Source organism: Triticum dicoccoides, chromosome 3B (assembly GCF_002162155.2).
Source record: "Triticum dicoccoides isolate Atlit2015 ecotype Zavitan chromosome 3B, WEW_v2.0, whole genome shotgun sequence".
Classification (NCBI taxonomy): domain Eukaryota; kingdom Viridiplantae; phylum Streptophyta; class Magnoliopsida; order Poales; family Poaceae; genus Triticum; species Triticum dicoccoides.
In genome coordinates, this window is record NC_041385.1 from 327,934,188 (window position 1) to 327,952,490 (window position 18,303).

Below are 18,303 nucleotides of genomic sequence, written 5' to 3' on the forward strand. Positions count from 1 at the left end.
ACATTGAGATACATGGTTTTCAAATTCTAGTAAATCCAAAACTCGTCTGAAATTCATGAAACTTGGCATGCTATCACGGAGCGGCACCAACATGCCGTGGTAAATTTTTGTCCCATTTGGGGCAGATCTGGGTATAAGCTTCTCACAATAAAGCCTGATGGTTTCGGTAGGGAACGTGCCACCTTTGGAGACGAAACAATATCCGTTGCCTCTTCTTGCTTTCAAAAATTTTCTAGTGTCAACATAGAACAACAGGAGTGTTGTGTCAATTTTTGGGATTTTTTGGGGTTCACTACGACATTTTTATATATTAACTAGGTTTTCTATGCATTTTATATGCATAATTCAAATTTGAACTACATGCACATGCTCCAGTGCAGAAAAATGGGTTGAAAAATGAAATGTGTATCCTGGGGTGCATGCTTAGGTTCCATGCAAGAAATGGGAATGAATGTCAAGCACCTTGTCACTGTCGCTCATCTGCAAACATTGAGATACTTTGTTTTTAAATTCTAGTAAATCCAAAAATCGTTTGAAATTCATGAAACTTGACATGCTATCATGGAATGGCACCCGGCATGCTGTGGTATTTTTCGTGTCCATTTTGTGAGAAGGCGCACTCGAATAGCAGCCAACAAAGGCATTTCGAAACAAATAGCTGCGAATTTAACATCTCAAACGTTTTGTATAATGTAAATCATGTGCGTTATGTTAACCATTCACGTGAAGCCACACCTCACTCTTTTAATGGCTAGGAGGTGCCATGCCGATAGGTGCTTGACTGAACGGGAGGCGTGCGAGCTGTACTCCAATGCAGAGGCTCACTGGGAACCATGTGATCTGTACACCACGCAGGCTCAAGGGGAAGCGAGCCCTTTGACTTCCATGGCCAACCGCCTTGCTCGTATCCTCTCCATTAATGGCGCCCAAGCCACAGTTTAATACGGGCGGCCTTACTGTTCGCCTCCCATTCCGCTCCCACAGACCTCCACCAACGCCATGGCGTAGAAGGATCATCTGCCACTAGTCTTCCAGTTGAGTTTAATACTGTATCTTGATCATATTAATATAAATTCGCAGAGTGACTGAATGAAACACTACAAAAAAAGACACATCCGTGACATTTTGGGCCGAACGAAAAAATTTATGTCATACTTTTGACACTTCTATGACGATAATTATGACAAAACCCGGTATCATCATAGATGTGGTGGGCTCCGAATTCTATGAAAAAAATCATGACAGAAAATAGGCTTTTTGTCCTGGGCGGGCCTTTCTTTGGGTCGTCCATGACGCAAAAAACCATGGTAGAAGTGAGGGCGAGGAAAATATCTGGGAGTTCCCGGTTACGGTGGGTGGTTGGGGGCCGAGCGATGCGCGTTTCTCTCGTACCGTACGTGCGTGGGTGCGAGGCGTTGGGCTCTAACTAAACCCGAGCGAGGCGTCGCCTAACTGAACCCGAGTGATTGCACTTCAGGCTACGCGTTACTGATCCCAAGAGATCGAGGGATTCCTTCACTACTGCTGCTAATTAAAGTTGATGCTGCCTCTGGATGAACAGTGAGCGTTGCTAGGGGGGGTTGGATGAACAGCGAGCATTGCTGGGGGGTTTGGATGAACAGTTCCTGGTGGGGGTGGATGAACATGATGTCACGCCCCCGATTCAATTGTACACTAATCATACACGCAAATGTGGACGATCAAGATCAGGGACTCACGGGAAGATATCACAACACAACTCTAGACACAAATAAAATAATACAAGCTTTATATTACAAGCCAGGGGCCTTGAGGTCGCGAATACATAGCTCGATACACAAGAGTCAGCGGAAGCAACAATATCTGAGTACAGACATAAGTTAAACAAGGATGCCTTAAGAAGGCTAGCACAAAAGAAACACGAATGAAGAGGCAAGGCCTCCTGCCTGGGACCTCCTAAACTACTCTTGGTCGTCGGTGGTCTCCACGAAGTAGCATCCATCGGCGGTGGCATCTGGCTCCAAGGATCCACCATCTGGTTGTATCAACCGGAGAGAAGAAAGAAGGGGGGAAAAGGGGTAGCAAAGCAACCATGAGTACTCATCCAAAGTACTCGCAAGCATTAGATCTATACTAAGTATGCATTGGTATCAAATGGAAGGGTTGTATCTGTGGACTGAACTGCAGAATGCCAGAATAGAGGGGAAGGCCTATCCTATCGAAGACTAGCATCTTCAAGCAGCTCCAAGCATCTTGCAGCATGTAGACGAGTATAGAATAGCAGTTAAATAGTTAACAAGCCTGTTGTAACATCAACGCCCAGAGATCCTTCCCCAACTCCCTGCGGGAAAGCAATCTCGGAGCCACATATCCATCACATATCTTAAGTATCCATTTCTAGTTATATAAGATTAGGATATAAGGCTGAATGTCCATTACCGCGGACACGGTATTCGAATATATATCTTCCCTGTAGGGGTGCACCACATTACCCAACATGCTCAGTCACTCTGGCGAACACACCTTTCTGGGGTCAATGCCTGCCCTCAGAAGGTCAACATGTCGCAGCCCTACCTAGGCTCAGCAGAGAGGTCCCCGCCGGTCTACATCATAAGCACTCCGGGGTCTTGGGCCCATCGCCCGTAGCACTCCGGGTCGTTGTGTGCATGGTGGATACCAGCACTGCCTCGGATGGCCAACACGACCCGACCATGCCACAATGCTGAACTGGACATCTGACAAAGCATCGGCTGATACTACGACGTCGAGGCCCATATCTATTCTCGCGTGGTGGTTAGTGCGTAAAGGCCAGAGACCAAATCAGAACAAATACCCAAACCTGTTAGTGCATTGGGGGCTCGCGAAAACGAGTAGAGACTCACGGTAAGGTGACCCTGTCGCCCCGTATCATGGACTTACGGCAAGGGCCCAAACTGGCCGGCTGTGCCATGTGGAAAACTCGCGGGTGGTCTACGGGTCCGCCCGACTTTCACATCAACTCGCGGGTACCCCTCAGGGCCGACCGACTCCAACAATGATCTTAAGTAAAGTCAAGGTAACTGTGTGTCCACACATCAAGGGGAAAACCCGAGGAATCACCCCCGGTAGATTCCACTCAATGTAATCGTCAAGGTGAACATAAGAGAGACCACCCTCGAGGTTCACACTTGAGGTGTTGAACGACAGAGCCGTATCGAGAATGGTGAAAGAGGAAATCACCCTCGATGACCATGACTGAATAGCTACACTACAGAATTATCATCAGGAGTGTGTTATGATGGATCACCCTCGGCACTCGATAGAAAATCTGCAGAGTCGAGCAACTAAAGGGGCGTGATGTGATGTGAGGTGTCGGGCTCTGGTCTTCGATCACGTTTATCAAGTCGTCGATGATGAAGCAGGGGCAACAAGGACAAGGTGGGGGTCACTGATGGATCACTAACCAACCTATACTATGCAGTTTAGGATAAGAAGGTAAGGTACAACAGCAGGTTACAAAAGCAGGCTATGCATCAGAATAGGAGCAATCAATAACAGTAGCAAAATCTAATGCAAGCATGAGAGAATGGAATGGGCGATATCGGGATGATCAAAAGGGGGGCTTGCCCGGAAGCTCCACTGAAAGGGAAGAAGGGGTCGTCGTCGACGTAGTCGATCACAGGGACATCAGCAACGGTCTCGGGGTCTACCGGAGAGAAGAGGGGGAGGAAACAGTAAATACAGAGCAAACAGATACATGACAAGCAATAAGCAGAACTAGGGGTGTTCTAACGCAGTACTACGCAATATAGGTGAAGGGGGAACGAAATCGGGAATGCTTTCCCGGTTCCGGACCTGTGTTAGACAGATGAACCGGAGGGGAAAAGTTCAACGTTTGCTATGCCAGGGTCGTGTGGCCGGCAAACGGACCGCGCATTCGGATTCGTCTTGTCATTCTAAGCAGCTTTCATGTACAAAACATTTTCATCCGAGTCACGGATTATTTTATATGATTTTTCAAAGTTTTAATAATATTCTGCAAGTTTAATTTAATTCGAAAATAAAAAGTAAATGCTAGGTGTACCTAGCACAGGGTACACAAAAGTGCACCCAGTGGATGCCAGGTGGACCAGGGGGGCCCAGTTGACTAGTCAACGTATGACTGGTCAACAGGGGGTGGGGGCCCCTGTCATTGACTCACCTAACTAATTACTTGATTAATTAGGTAACTTGATTAATTAGTTTATTATTAATATATCATTTTTTATCTTTTTTTAAACTACAGGGGCGTGGGCCCATAGGCCAGTGGCCCAGGGCCATAGCGGGTGCGGGCGTTACACCCGGGCGAGGCCGTGGCCTCGACGAGGCCAGCGGGGACACCGGCGCGGTGTGGCAAGAGGGCACGGCCGGCGGCCATGGCCGGCCGAAGCAAGCGCGGCAGGGCGTGGGTTGGGGCCGGCGGCTAGCGGGCACAGGGGCGGCCGCAACCGAGTGTAGGGAGGGTAGGGGACGGCAGCGAGCGCCGACGGGGCCGTGGCAACGGCGCGGCCAGCCAAAGAGGGTCGCGGTCCCGGTGGGCCGGCGCCGCTGGAGGAGGCGGGGCGAGCGACGCCGGGGCACTTTGCGGGGCGCGGCCCGGCGCGGGGTGACCGCTGAGGGGCCGAGCGGGTCTCGGTCACCGGCAACGGCGATGAAAAGCTTTGGTCACGATGGGGACGACGGCTAAGGTCGCGGAGATACGAGGAGAAGAGGGCGGATGAGAAGGGGAGATGGGGATGACCTGGACGGCAGTGGGCTCGGTGAGGGTCGATGGCGACGGAATCGGCGGCCAATGGCGCCGGGTCCTGTGTTGAAGGCCGGGGTCAATGGCGGAGCTCGGGGCCAGTCCAGGTTGTGCGGCATGACTGGGAGGAAGAAGAGCCCGAGGCGGAGCTCGCGGACTTGACAGATGGATGCGGGGGCATCGGTGGCCACGGTGGAGCGCGGGAAACAACGGCAACCTTGCTTGGGAGGAGGGGATCTGGAGGAGGGGGGAGGCCAGAGGGAGAGGGGAGGAAGTGGGAGTGGGAGAGGGGATCGAGGGGGCGAGGGGGAGGAACGAGGAGGCATGGGGTGGCCTTATCCCCTCGTTGATGGGGACGGCGAGGCGGTCCGGGGCGAACGTTGGTGCCCCGGTCGTTCGAACAGTGGCGGGAGGGAGACGATGGAGGGAGGTGGGCCGCTGAGCTGACCCAGGTGGGCTAGGCCCAGGGGAGCAGGGGGCTACCCCTTTTTATTTTTAACTTTGTTTTGCTTTTATTTGACTTCTAATTTGTTGTAGTTTCTTTTTATTTCCAGCTTTATAAAAGAAAATACTTGGACCTTAATTAGTATATTAAATAGGCCACTGCCATATTTAGCTTGGACAAAAATTAAATTAGTTTAGTATTTTTATAATTTGAAAAGCAATTAAATTATAGTTGCCATTGTTTTAATTACCTTAAGGCTTTTAAACACTTTGCAAAATGTTGATTCACCACCAATATTAACAAATCAATATTTGCCACGTGATAAACATTTTATTTTTGACAATTGAAAACTTTTATGGTTTGACTTCAATTTAAAATTTGAATTTGAACCGGTTTCGAAACTAGGAGAGTTTAATAATAGAAATCATGGTGACGTGACATCATTAGTAGAGGATTACTGTAGCTTAATTATCCGGGCATCACAGAGGCCCCCGTGGTGTTGCCTGATGACCCACAAGTGTAGGGGATCTATCATAGTTCTTTTGATTACTAAGAGTGTCGAACCCAACGAGGAGCAGAAGGAAATGTCAAGCGGTATTCTCTGCAAGTGTAAGGTATTCTATGCAAGCACTGAAATTGTAGGTAACAGATAGTTTTGTGATAAGATAATTTGTAACGGGTAACAAGCAATGAAAGTAAATAAGGTGCAGCAAGGTGGCCCAATCCTTTTTGTAGCAAAGGACAAGCCTGGACAAGTTCTCATAATGAGAAAACTGCTCCCAAGGACGCATGGGAATTATTGTCAAGCTAGTTTTCATCACGCTCATATGATTCGTGTTCGTTACTTTGATAATTTGATATGTGGGTGGACCAGTGCTTGGGTACTGCCCTTTCTTGGACAAGCATCCCACTTATGATTAACCCCTATTGCAAGCATCCGCTACTGCAAAAGAAGTATTAAGGTAAACCTAACCATAGCATGAAACAAGTGGATCCAAATCAGCCCCTTACGAAGCAACGCATAAACTAGGGTTTAAGCTTCTGTCACTCTAGCAACCCATCATCTACTTATTACTTACCAATGCCTTCCTCTGGGCCCAAATAATGGTGAAGTGTCATGTAGTCGACGTTTTTTTCATGAAATACGATGGCCCGTACAGTGGGTGAGGGAGTCCTGGATTAGGGAGTATCCGGACAGCCGGACTATATACTTTTGCCGGACTGATGGATCGTGAAGATACAAGACTCAAGACTTTGTCCCGTGTCCGGATGGGACTCTCCTTTGCGTGGAAGACAAGATTGGTGATCCGGATATTAGATTTCCTTCTTTGTAACCGACTCTGTGTAAACCCTAGCCCCCTCCGGTGTCTATATAATCCGGAGGGTTTGGTCTGTATAGGGACAATCATAATCATCATAAGCTAGTTTCTAGGGTTTAGCCTCTACGATCTCGTGGTAGATCAACTCTTGTAATTCTCATATCATCAAGATCAATCAAGAAGGAAGTAGGGTTTTACCTCCATCGAGAGGGCCCGGACCTGGGTACAACATCGTGTCCCTTTCCTCCTGTTACCATTAGCCTTAGACGCACAGATCAGGACCCCCTACCCGAGATCCGCCGGTTTTGACACTGACATTGGTGCTTTCATTGAGAGTTCCTCTGTGTCATCGCTACAAGGCTCGATGGCTGCTTCAATCATCAACAACAACGTGGTCCAGGGTGAGACTTTTCTCCCCGGACAGATCTTCGTGTTCGACGGCTTCGCACTGCGGGCCAATTCACTTGGCCATCTGGAGAAGATTGACAGCTACGCCCCTGGCCATCAGGTTAGGTTTGGAAACTTGAACTACACGGCCGATATCCGCGGAGACTTGATCTTCGATGGATTCGGGCCTACGCTAGGAGCACCGAACAGTCACGACGAGTACGGCTTAGACCTGCTGTCTGACAATACTCGGGATATCGCACCTGCAGGAGCTTCAGACTTAAATCCGGGGCAGATCGCGTCGTCCGAGGACGGGTGGATGGACCCCGCCCCAGAGGTCGCACACTCATCAGCGGTAGAGCCGAGCACCGGCTTCACCCCCAAGAAAGCCTGTGTCACCGGACCCCTGGACTCGTGTCTGGTTGTGTGCGCCAGATCGCGCGCCCCCGAGCCCGCCAATTCTGGCTGGGCTCCAGTAATGGAGTTCACCGCTGCGGATATATTCCAGCACTCGCCCTTTGGTGACATGCTGAACTCATTAAAATCTCTCTCTTTATCAGGAGACTCTTGGCCGAACTATGTCCGGCTCGAGTGGGAAGCAGGCGACGAGCTTATTCTAAAAGATGCCAGGTGCAAAGGCCAAGTTTTACAGGCCCACCACCCAAGTGGTTGTCTTCGGATCAACAAACAAATACCATGTCAAAGAATAAGTCTTCGGCATTGTCCCCTTATGCAGTAACTACCACGTACTATCAGGACGAACCACGTTGGCTAGACTCAACGGGGTACAACATCAGGCCAATCTTGCATGACATAGTTACAATTATGGGCAAGGCCGAACTCTCCCTCAGAGTGGAAATCATACCACCACTGGAATAGTGAGTTGTGCCCATTTATCAAATTTTGATTTGGCAGCCAACTACCCGGACACCAACTGAGGAGTCCGAGTTACTTTATGGCAGGATATCCTGGTTCAGCCAGGCTCCGATCAGGCACCCGTCGTTCAACCACAATATGACATGCAGCTGCCTTTAAGCATTTGTCTTTACAGACTGACTTTTGCGCAGAATAGGATTGGCGACATGGAATCAGCTCGGACGCACAAGGCGGTAACACATAAGTACCCCCCCCCCCAAGGAGACATTCCGGATACACTTCGCATCCACACACAGCCTCCTCTAGTCCGGCAACGACAGGTTCCACCAACACACCTCTTTTCATACGCATAAACCGTACTCATACGCATAGACATGTCACTCTGCTACAATACGTAGACTAAAATAACACTCACCGGCCGTCGTTCCTCATTGACGCTCTTTTCTTCGTCATAACGGCACCCGCACATAGTGTCATGCCCCACTATGCCAGGGGCTTCATAGTACTCATGATATGGCAACAAAGTTTGGCCACCTTTTCGGTCGCTCGGCACCCCGAACTTATAACACTATATGCATCAGCTCTGAATCATTTCTTGGGTCAATAGTTGGGTTTTCCCGGCTCTCATGTTTTGATACCTTATGTTCCACTCCATCTTCTAAGGTAGCGCTGGGAAAACTACTGCGATTGTGTCCCGGTTCTTCCGGACGAGCACCTCAGTAGAGAAAGCCGAAAACTGACTGTCATGATACAGCGAGAGCTGGTCAGCTGTTCGAGAGATGGTAAAATCTATAAAGATTTATTCTGCATAATGCCATTATAAATGCAAAGTGCGACAGATTGGTCTTCCGATCAGGCACCGATAGAGCCCCTAGTACGGTCTTCCGAACACCAGGGGGTGCGCCCACCATACTCGAATTCCTATGGCTAAGTGAGAGTGATAAAGCCCTATAGTCTGATTTCCTAGTTCGCGGTGATGAACATCTCCTTCAAGGACCCAAAAATGGGATAAAGAGTGTTCAGGTATGTCCCGTACACCCTCATATTTTTTACGTGGGGGCAGAAGCCGACGACTGGCCAACTCTCAGGATTTATATATACTAAAACGGCCGCACAGGAAGAAAAAAATGTTCATATAACAGGCAATAAACAATAAAAGTGCCAGTATCCCACATTACAAAGGACAGCATGACTGCCTTCAGGGAAATATAGTGTCTTTCATACACTGTTCCGCCACAAGGCGGGCTCCTTTCAGGACACCTTCATAGTATAATTCGGGCTTGTGATGCTCCTTACCCTCCGGCGCTCCCTCAGTCATCAGCTTTTCAGCATCAAGCTTCCCCCAGTGCACCTTCGCATGGGCAAACGCCATGCATGCACCCTCTAAACAGACCGATCTCTTAATGACTTCGAGCCGAGGGCAAGCACCAACAATCCGCTTCACGAGTCTGAAGTAACTGCTTGGAATTGGCTCCGCGAGCCACAACCGTACAACTAAGTCCTTCATGGCTAGTTCGGCCGCTTGGTGCAGGTCGACCAGCTGTTTCAGCTGATCGATAAAGGGCACCGGATAATTCGGCACCAAATACTGCGACCAGAAATGCTTCTCCACAGACTTCTTCCCCTCTGTCCGGTAGAATTGGGCAGCATCTAATATCCTGCGTGGCAGGTCCGCAAACGCCCCTGGAGAAACAAGAATTCAGCTTGTTGCTTAGAGTTCCTCCCTTTACTATGTAAAAATGGCTTTGAGTACAAAAGGCCTTACCAGCCGCAACCTTCCATGCCTCCTGAATGTCCTTCAAAGCACACCTCAGGCTTCTTCCCGAGCATCATCTGCAGCTTGGACAGCTTGGGCGAGTTCGGATTCTTTCCCTGCTAGACTCCGCTCCAAGGTCTCGATTTTCTTCATGGCCTCCTGGAGCTCTCGCTCAGCTTCAATGACCTTGGCCTCGTGCTTCTCACGAAGAGCCTGCTCGGTGGCGGCCTTCTTGTCGGCTTCGGCCACAGCCCTCTTCAGTGCCTCAATTTCGGCACTCTCTCCTAGAGCATACAATACAAATATTTTCATCAGGCACAACTTCTAATTCATGCTCAACTTAGCAAAAGGTTTTGACATACCTTGCTTGTCCTCCAACTGCTTCTTCATGCGGCCAAGTTCCTCTTCGGCATGTTCTAGACTCTGCTTTAGTCCGGACACCTCCGCATTATGAGAGGCGGTCGTCTCTATAGACGCATGTTTTCAAACAAAGGGATACACGTCATTAATTGAGTCTCCCGCCAAGCGGAAATTTGATCCCCTGTCCGCTTTCTGTGGCACCCCGGCTCAGAGCGATCGGTTTATGCATTGCCAGCCCAGAGACCTTGTCTTCTCGCAACACACAACAACATGGTACAGAAAACAACCGCTTTATTCATGCTAGCGGGACATAGTTCATATTACAACAGTTAGCGAGGCCAAGCGGCACACACGGTGCAACCAAACAATATGTACATTATTTAGTGAACATAAAGGGCCTCGATCATGGAAACTATTCGGCAGCGGAACAATGTCGTAGCGGGACTCCATAGCACAGGGACGCCGACGTGGACACGGTCTAGACTCGGACAGCACTCCTTTCCAACGGAACTTTCCTGAAATCTGGCATGACACGCCAGGTCAGTACATTGAATGTACTTGCAAGCTCACAATAAACATAAACAAGATGACAGACAATATTATGATATTTATCCAATTTTAATCAACATTGCAACTATATAACCAACATGCTGCGATAGTGCTCAACAGATACTTATTCGCTCGACTTGCTTACCAGGTGTGACCAACAAACAAAATATTACCAACACATACTCGTGATCCTTACGGCGATCACAACCCGACCATCTCATGGCCCGTGATCCTTACAGCGATCACAACCCGACCAAATCGTGGCCCGTGATCCTTACAACGATCACAACCCGACCAACTCGTGGCCAACTCAACACGATGACCTCACTGTCATCCTTAGTGCAATTTAGTGTGCATATTTATTAAGATGCTGACCCATGGTGTACCTTACTTTCGAGTGTGTCCGTATCCATGGACTCGGCTATCGATAGATTAAAAACACTCTGCAGAGGTTAGTACACTGTACCCACACTACGGAACCCATGGCCTCACTCTCCCATCCGAGTGGACCAACGGCGTTCCGATGAAACCATTTCACTGTCATGACACTCTCCTGGCCCCTCTGACTCAGACCCCACTAGGCTAGTCCTAGGTGACCCCGTGTCTACCTCTAGACACCTCGATCACCATCGTGGCCACGATCCACACTGGGATCCCGTACCAAACTTATCTTAACAACGGGCTCACAAGGCTATGCTTGCCTACCGAGCTAGGGTAGAGCACGCCCATAACCTTCCCTAAATTGAGGTACCGACCAGAGGCACAACAATGAAATGCATTAAGGCCGTCCCATACTGGCAAGTGTGGTTGCACTGGGAAAGACTCGTTTCAGCGGCACCACGACCCGGTCAACAACATGTTCAAGTTGAATTATTAATCAGGTTCAACTTAATGTGAAAATAAAATAACTGGTGTCATATTTCCATACCATGCATCACTTAACATATGCATCACATAACCGTGCAAAACTGCACCAACTATGCTCCCACGGAGCCATCATAAACTCATGCTACTATACTGGTTAAAATCGCTCTTTGCTCATACCAGAACTATTTCTAGCAATAACCATCATTATACCTGCTGCAAAATAATATTTAAAATACTCATCAAATCCTATGACCATATTATTTATTTAACTCTTGCAACTAAGTTCTCATAATCTTACTAACAATATTTACTTCAAACATACTGAAGTTCAAGCATCTTAGCATAACAAGCATATAACAGAATATATTTATGATATAACTAATTTAAATGCATCAATATTCATAAGTTCAAGTATGAAAATCATAGATATTTAAGTGGCACCAAGAAAATGTTTTTGTGGCTTGCCTTAGTACTGATGAGGTTGACAAGGCTCCTGGTGATACTCAAGACAAGATGGTTCCTCTGAAAAACATTCAAAAACCACAATTGAAAATATCAAGAAACATTCTAAAAATTGCCGGAAAATCTAGACAGCAAGGAAAAATCGCATCTTTTGGGAGCTGTTAGATTTTTGGACAAAGAACACAATGCAAAAAGAATCACTACATTTGGACTTGTAGAATAAAAGTTATGGCTGTTTGAATGCTACTGGAATTTAAGTAAGTTTGAAAAAAGGAAAACAGAGAGGGGGTGACGTCGATGGCATATTTTACCAGGGCACCACCACTCATACCGCTTCGCGTGCGTTATGAGTGGATGACTAGCGGGCCCCGCTAGTCAGGCCGGAGGGAGAGGGAAAGAAACAGGGAGGCGCGGCGCTTCGCCGGAGCTTACGCTGGTGTTGAGGCATCTTGGAGGAAAACGAGAGGGAGGGATCGATGGAGAAGGTTCTTGCGCACCTGCCTGTACCCGTGGCGTGGCGAACGGTGACTGGATGGCGTCGGATTCTTCCTCGCAAGTGGAGGCAGAACACGGTGGTAGCCGGAGATGAGGAAGACGGCGGCTAGGGGCAGCTCCAGGGGCTCGGGCTTGGCGCGTTAGCTTCACGGAGGAGAGAGGGAGGCCCTGGCGGGGTCGCCTTGGCTTGGGGCGGCCAGAGCTGCAAGGACGAACCAGAGGGGATCGCCGGCGAGCTCATCTCGGGGACGGCATCCCACGGCCTGCCCGCCCGGGCTGCGGCTTCTAGTGGCTATAGGAAGGAGTGGTGGTGAGCTGCGATGCTCCAGGAGGCTACGGAGGGGGGGGGTATTTATAGGCGGGGCGGCGAGGAGGGCTCGGGCTCTACCGGACGACAGTTGGCGCCGGCGCCCGGTGAAGAATGGTGCCAGAGAGAGAGGGAGAAGGCGACGGGGTTCACGCCGGAGCTGTGCACGGATGCGGACGAGCACAAGATCAAGGATGAAAGGGACGAACACAGTGCGCTGGCACCGTGCCGTTGGCCGGACCGTGCCCGTGCTCGCTGCAGCGAGCTCCGGCGTCGGCGAGCGGCAGGGAGGAGTTAAGGGGGTGGAGACGAGGATGGTGGCACGGGGGGACACACTCAGACTGGGCGAGCAGTGTGCACGCGTGCCACAGAGGCGCTGGCAACGCGCAGAGCGCGCGTTTGGCATGCCAGCACCCTCGGACGAACGCGGTCACCGCGTGGACCGTGACATCAGGCCACATATGCACTAACCATGATGTCTGGCATGTAGTCCTTAGTAATTTTAGGTGTTACCACGGCTCGGTTTGTTTCCAGGTGCAATAGAAGTGAAATGGTGAAGATGTTTAGTTACTGGACAGAAACTTTGAACAGTTACTGTGGTCAAACCATAGGGTTTCAAGTGCTGATCTTTGGGGTTTTACTGACTCTTACTAAGGTGAATAAGCACAGGGAAAACCAGCTACATTGGAGCTAGTAAAAAGGTAGTTGCTGTAGAAACTACCATTTTAGCCCAGAAGAGAAAATATTTTCTGTAGCAAAAATACTCCAAAAAATGGTGAAATATTTTTGCTCAGAAATGATCCCTAGGGTCCAAAGAATATTTGGGATTTTTCTCAGTATTTTTAGGGCAACAGAAATGAGGGTTGCTTTGGAGGTCAAAGAGTTTAGCTAGGGTTTAAGAAGCAAAATGAATATTTTTCATTTAAGAAAAATATTCCAAAAAAGTTTGTTGGGTTGGCCAGGGGTGAAATGATGGATTAGAAGAAGAGAGGGGCACTTGGGTGAAAATCAAGGGATACCCAAGTGATCAAGTCCAAATGGAATGATTCAAAACTCCAAATTCAAAACCAAGTCAGATGAAAATCAGGCAAATAAAAGAGGGCAAAAACTAGGCTGTGACAAACCTCCCCCACTTAGAATGAATCTCGTCCTCGAGATTAGGTTGCTTGGGAAAACCATTCTGGATAACATGCCCTTAGAAATTCTTCTGATTCCCAGGTTGATTCTGACTCGGTATGATGCATCCATTGAACCTTGTAAAACTTCCGTGACTTACTGCGAGTGACTCTTTCCATCTGATCCAAAATTTTCATTGGCCTCTCTTCGTAAGTCAAGTCCTTTGCCAGCAGTATTTCTGCCAAATTGGTCTTTTTCTCGGGTGGTGAGATGCACCGTCGTAGTTGTGAAACGTGGAACACGTTGTGCACGTCGGACAGTTCCGGAGGTAGCTCCAACTGATATGCCACAACACCTACTCGGGTCATGACGGGAAATGGACCAATAAACCTGGGTGCCAATTTTCTACGGGTTTGGAATCTTCTTATTCCCTTCATGGGTGTGACTTGAAGGTAGACATGTTCTCCGGGTTCAAAACTGATCTGTCGGTGCTTTGCATCATAATAACTTTTCTATCGAGATTTGGCTAGTTGTAATCTGTCTCGGATCTCTTTGACTTGCTTTTCGGCTTCCACCATGAGATCTGTTTCGAAAATACGGCTATCTCCGGTTTGACACCAATTTAATGGAGTGCGGCACTTACGGCCATACAAAGCTTCATAAGGTGACATTTTTAAACTGGTCTGGAATCCATTGTTATACAAGAACTCGGCGTATGGCAAGCAATCTTCCCATTGTGGTCCTTGGGCTAAAACACAGGCTCGGAGCATATCTTCGAGTATCTGATTTACTCTTTCCGTTTGCCCATCTGTCTGAGGATGATATGCGGTGCTGTATTTTAATTCCGTCCCAAGGGCTTAATGGAGACGGGTCTAGAAAGCAGAGGTAAACAGTGATCCTCGGTCAGTAGTGATGGTTCTGGGAACTCCATGTAAACTGACAATCATGGATACATACAGTCGGGCAAGCTGATCTACTCGGTATGAAGTTTTGACTGGTAGGAAGTGATCCACCTTGGTTAATGTATCCACTATGACCCAGATTGCATTATTGCCTCGTCGGGTCCTGGGTAATCCTGTGATGAAATCCATACAGACATCGTCCCATTTCCATTGTGACACGGGCAATGGTTGGAGAAGTTCGGCTGGTTTCTCATATTCCGCCTTAACCTTGTTGCATATGTCGCAACAGGCCACGAAATAAGCAATGTCTTTCTTCATTCCATCCCACCAGAATATTTGTTGAAGGTCTTCATACATTTTTGTGCCTCCAGGGTGGATTGAATACAAGGACTCATGGGCTTCTGACAAAATTTTCTGCTTTAGGTCAGCTTGATTAGGCACACAAATCCTTCCCATGAATCGGAGGGTACCGTACTGATCCTTCGAGAAATCGGATGACTTGATGCGTTTCCGTAATTTGGCATCGCCTGGCTGGGCCTTGCAGATTTCTTCCTCAAGAGTAGGAGTGACCGTCAGAATATTGGAAAAACCAGCCTCAACAATGACCAGGTTGAGCTAAGCAATTTCTTCTTTAAGCTCTGAAGGCAGAGATTCCAGCATGACGTTTAAAGTGACGGGCTTTTGACTGAGTGCATCAGCAACCACGTTGGCCTTACCCGGATGGTAATTTATTCCAAGATCATAATCATTGACCAACTCTAGCCATCTTCGCTAATGGAGGTTTAAATCCGGCTGAGTAAATATGTATTTGAGACTTTTGTGGTCGGTAAAAATTTGGCACCTTTTTCCAATGAGGTAGTGTCTCCAAATTTTTAAAGCATGAAGTATCGCGGGCAATTCCAAATCATGAGTGGGGTAATTGCCTTCATGGGGTCGTAGCTTCCGTGAGGCGTAGGCTACTGCCTTGCCATCTTGCATAAGCATGCACCCAAGTCCTTGCCGGGAAGCGTCGCAATATATGTCAAAGTTGCGGTAGATATCTGGAAGTGTGAATACTGGCGCAATTGTTAAGCGCGTCTTTAACTCAGTGAAACTTTTCTCATAGTCTGACGTCCATTCAAACTTCTTATCCTTTTTAAGCAACTCTGCCATGGGCTTAGCAATCTTGGAGAACCCTTCAATGAAACGACGGTAGTATCCAGCTAAGACAAGAAAACTGCTGATCTGAGACATGGTGGCGGGTGGCAACCAGTCGAGCACGTCTTTTACTTTGCTTGGGTCCATGGCTATTCCTTCAGCGGATAGTACATGGCCGAGGAATCCAACTTGCTTGAGCCAAAACTCGCATTTGCTGAACTTGGCGTACAACTGGTGCTTACAGAGGCGTTGTAGCACTGCGCGTATATGTCCTTTATGCTCTTCTTCATTTCTTGAGTAAATAAGTATATCATCGATGAAGAAGACCACGAACTTATCAAGGAAATCCATGAACACTTTGTTCATCATGTGCATGAAGAAGGCGGGGGCGTTGGTGAGGCAGAAGGACATGACGGTATATTCATAAAGACCGTAGCGAGTGGTGAATGCGGTCTTGGGAATATCCTCCTTTTTAATTTTGAGCTGGTAATATCCAGTCCGCAAATCAATCTTTGAGAATACCTTGGCTCCACTGAGCTGATCAAACAAATCATCAATTTTTGGCAGAGGGTATTTGTTATTGATCATGACATCATTCAATTGTTGGTAATCCACACACATACGAAGGCTACCATCTTTCTTGTCCACAAAAATAACGGGTGATCCCCACGGTGAGGAACTGGGGCGGATATATCCTTTTTGGAGCATTTCATCAAGTTGTTTCTTTAGCCCCACCAACTTGGATGACGACATTCGATAATATTTCTTGTGTATTGGTGTGGTTCCGGGCACAAGTTCTATTGCAAACTCAAGCTCTCAGTCAGGTGGCATGCCTGGCAGTTCTTCTGGGAATATATCGGGAAACTCACTGACCACTGGAATTAATTCCATTTCTGCTATTGCTGTAAAAACCATTTCCTTGGAGGGTATGCTTCTACGAGCAATAAACTTGGTACCTTGTCCATCTTGTCCAGTCAAATTGACTTCTCGGGTCGCACAATTTATGCATACTTGGTACTGAGTCAGCTAATTCATACCCAAGATAACATCCAATTTTTCAGACTCAATCAGTATCAAAGACGTTGGGAAACGGATTTCATTGATCCTGACTTCCAGATTGCGGCAGACAAGATTCCTTTGAATAATAGATCCCTGGGTTTGTACTAGCATATTCTTGCCCAAAAGCGAACAAGGAAATTTGTTTTGGGCGACAAAACTCCGAGAAATAAAAGTGGGAATCCCCAGAGTCAAATAAAATTACTGCAGGTATGTTATTAACAGGGAACATACCAATGATGACTTCGGGATTTTCTTGGGCTTCGTCGGCTGAAATGTGATGAACATATCCCGTGACACTACTAGGAAAAGGGCTATAGATAGGATTGATACTAATGGCACACCAGGTAAGCAGTGCGCCACTACTATATACTAATGGCGCACCGGTTGGAGGTGCGCCATTAGTAAGGAAGACACTAATGGCGCACCAGGCACACGGTGCGCCACTAGTATTGATTTTTTTTTTCATTTTTCCATACATTCTAATGGCGCATGACGCCAAAGTGCGCCATTACTAGTTCTAAAAAGTAATGGCGCACCTTGTAAACAGTGCGCCATTAGTATATAATTTTTTTTTACTTTTTGGCAAAACTGCTAATGGCGCATCGTGTATATTTTCATGGACACTTTTTGATCTCGATCTCGATCCCACCCGCACCCTCCCCCGCTAGCTCCACCGCCGCCGATGACCCACCGCAACTCTTCCCTGCTCCACCGCCGCCGACGAGCACCCGGCCCCCCCGCACCCTCCCCCGCTCCACCGCCGCCAACGGGCACCCCCCGCACCTTCCCCCCGCTCCACCGCCGCCGCCGATGATATTTTCAAGTAACAAATTTGAACATATTTTCTAAAAAATATTACTGTTTTTATAAAAAAATATTACTGTTATGATTTAAACAAGTTTGAACAAATTTAAACACAAATAAATATCAAACAGGATTTAAAATGCATAAAAAAATATTGGGGAGCTTGGGAATCGAACCCAGGACCCCCTGATGTGTGTGCTGCGTACTGACCAGTCGAGCTAGTGGGCGGTTTCTGTTGTAGATAGGTTTAGGTGGTATATAAGACAAGTCGGGCTAGATTAAATTACTTATGGCGCACCCTTCTGTGGTGCGCCATTGATATGGATGTACTTATGGCGCACCCCCGGGTGGTGCGCCATTGCTAAGCCTCCCCCACAGTAAAATCACCAATCCCCAATCCACACTCTAATCCCTCCCCGCCTCATCTCACCCTTCGTCCCCGGCCGTGCACCCGACCACCCTCCGCCGCCGACCACCTCCCTCACCGTCCCTCCTCCGCCCGCGCCCGCGCCCTCGCCGTCCCCCTCCACCCGCGGCCCCACCTGTGTCCCCCTCCCTCCCGAGTGCGACAGCTAGGGTTCCTAGCCGCCGCCACCACTGCCGGCCTGCCGCCGCGGGCGCGCCCAGCTAGCCGAACCCTCCACCGCCCCGCCTCCGGTACAGGCCCCTCCAGCCCCGAAGCTGCGCCCCCGCCCGCCTCCTCCTCTCTTCTCCCGCGACC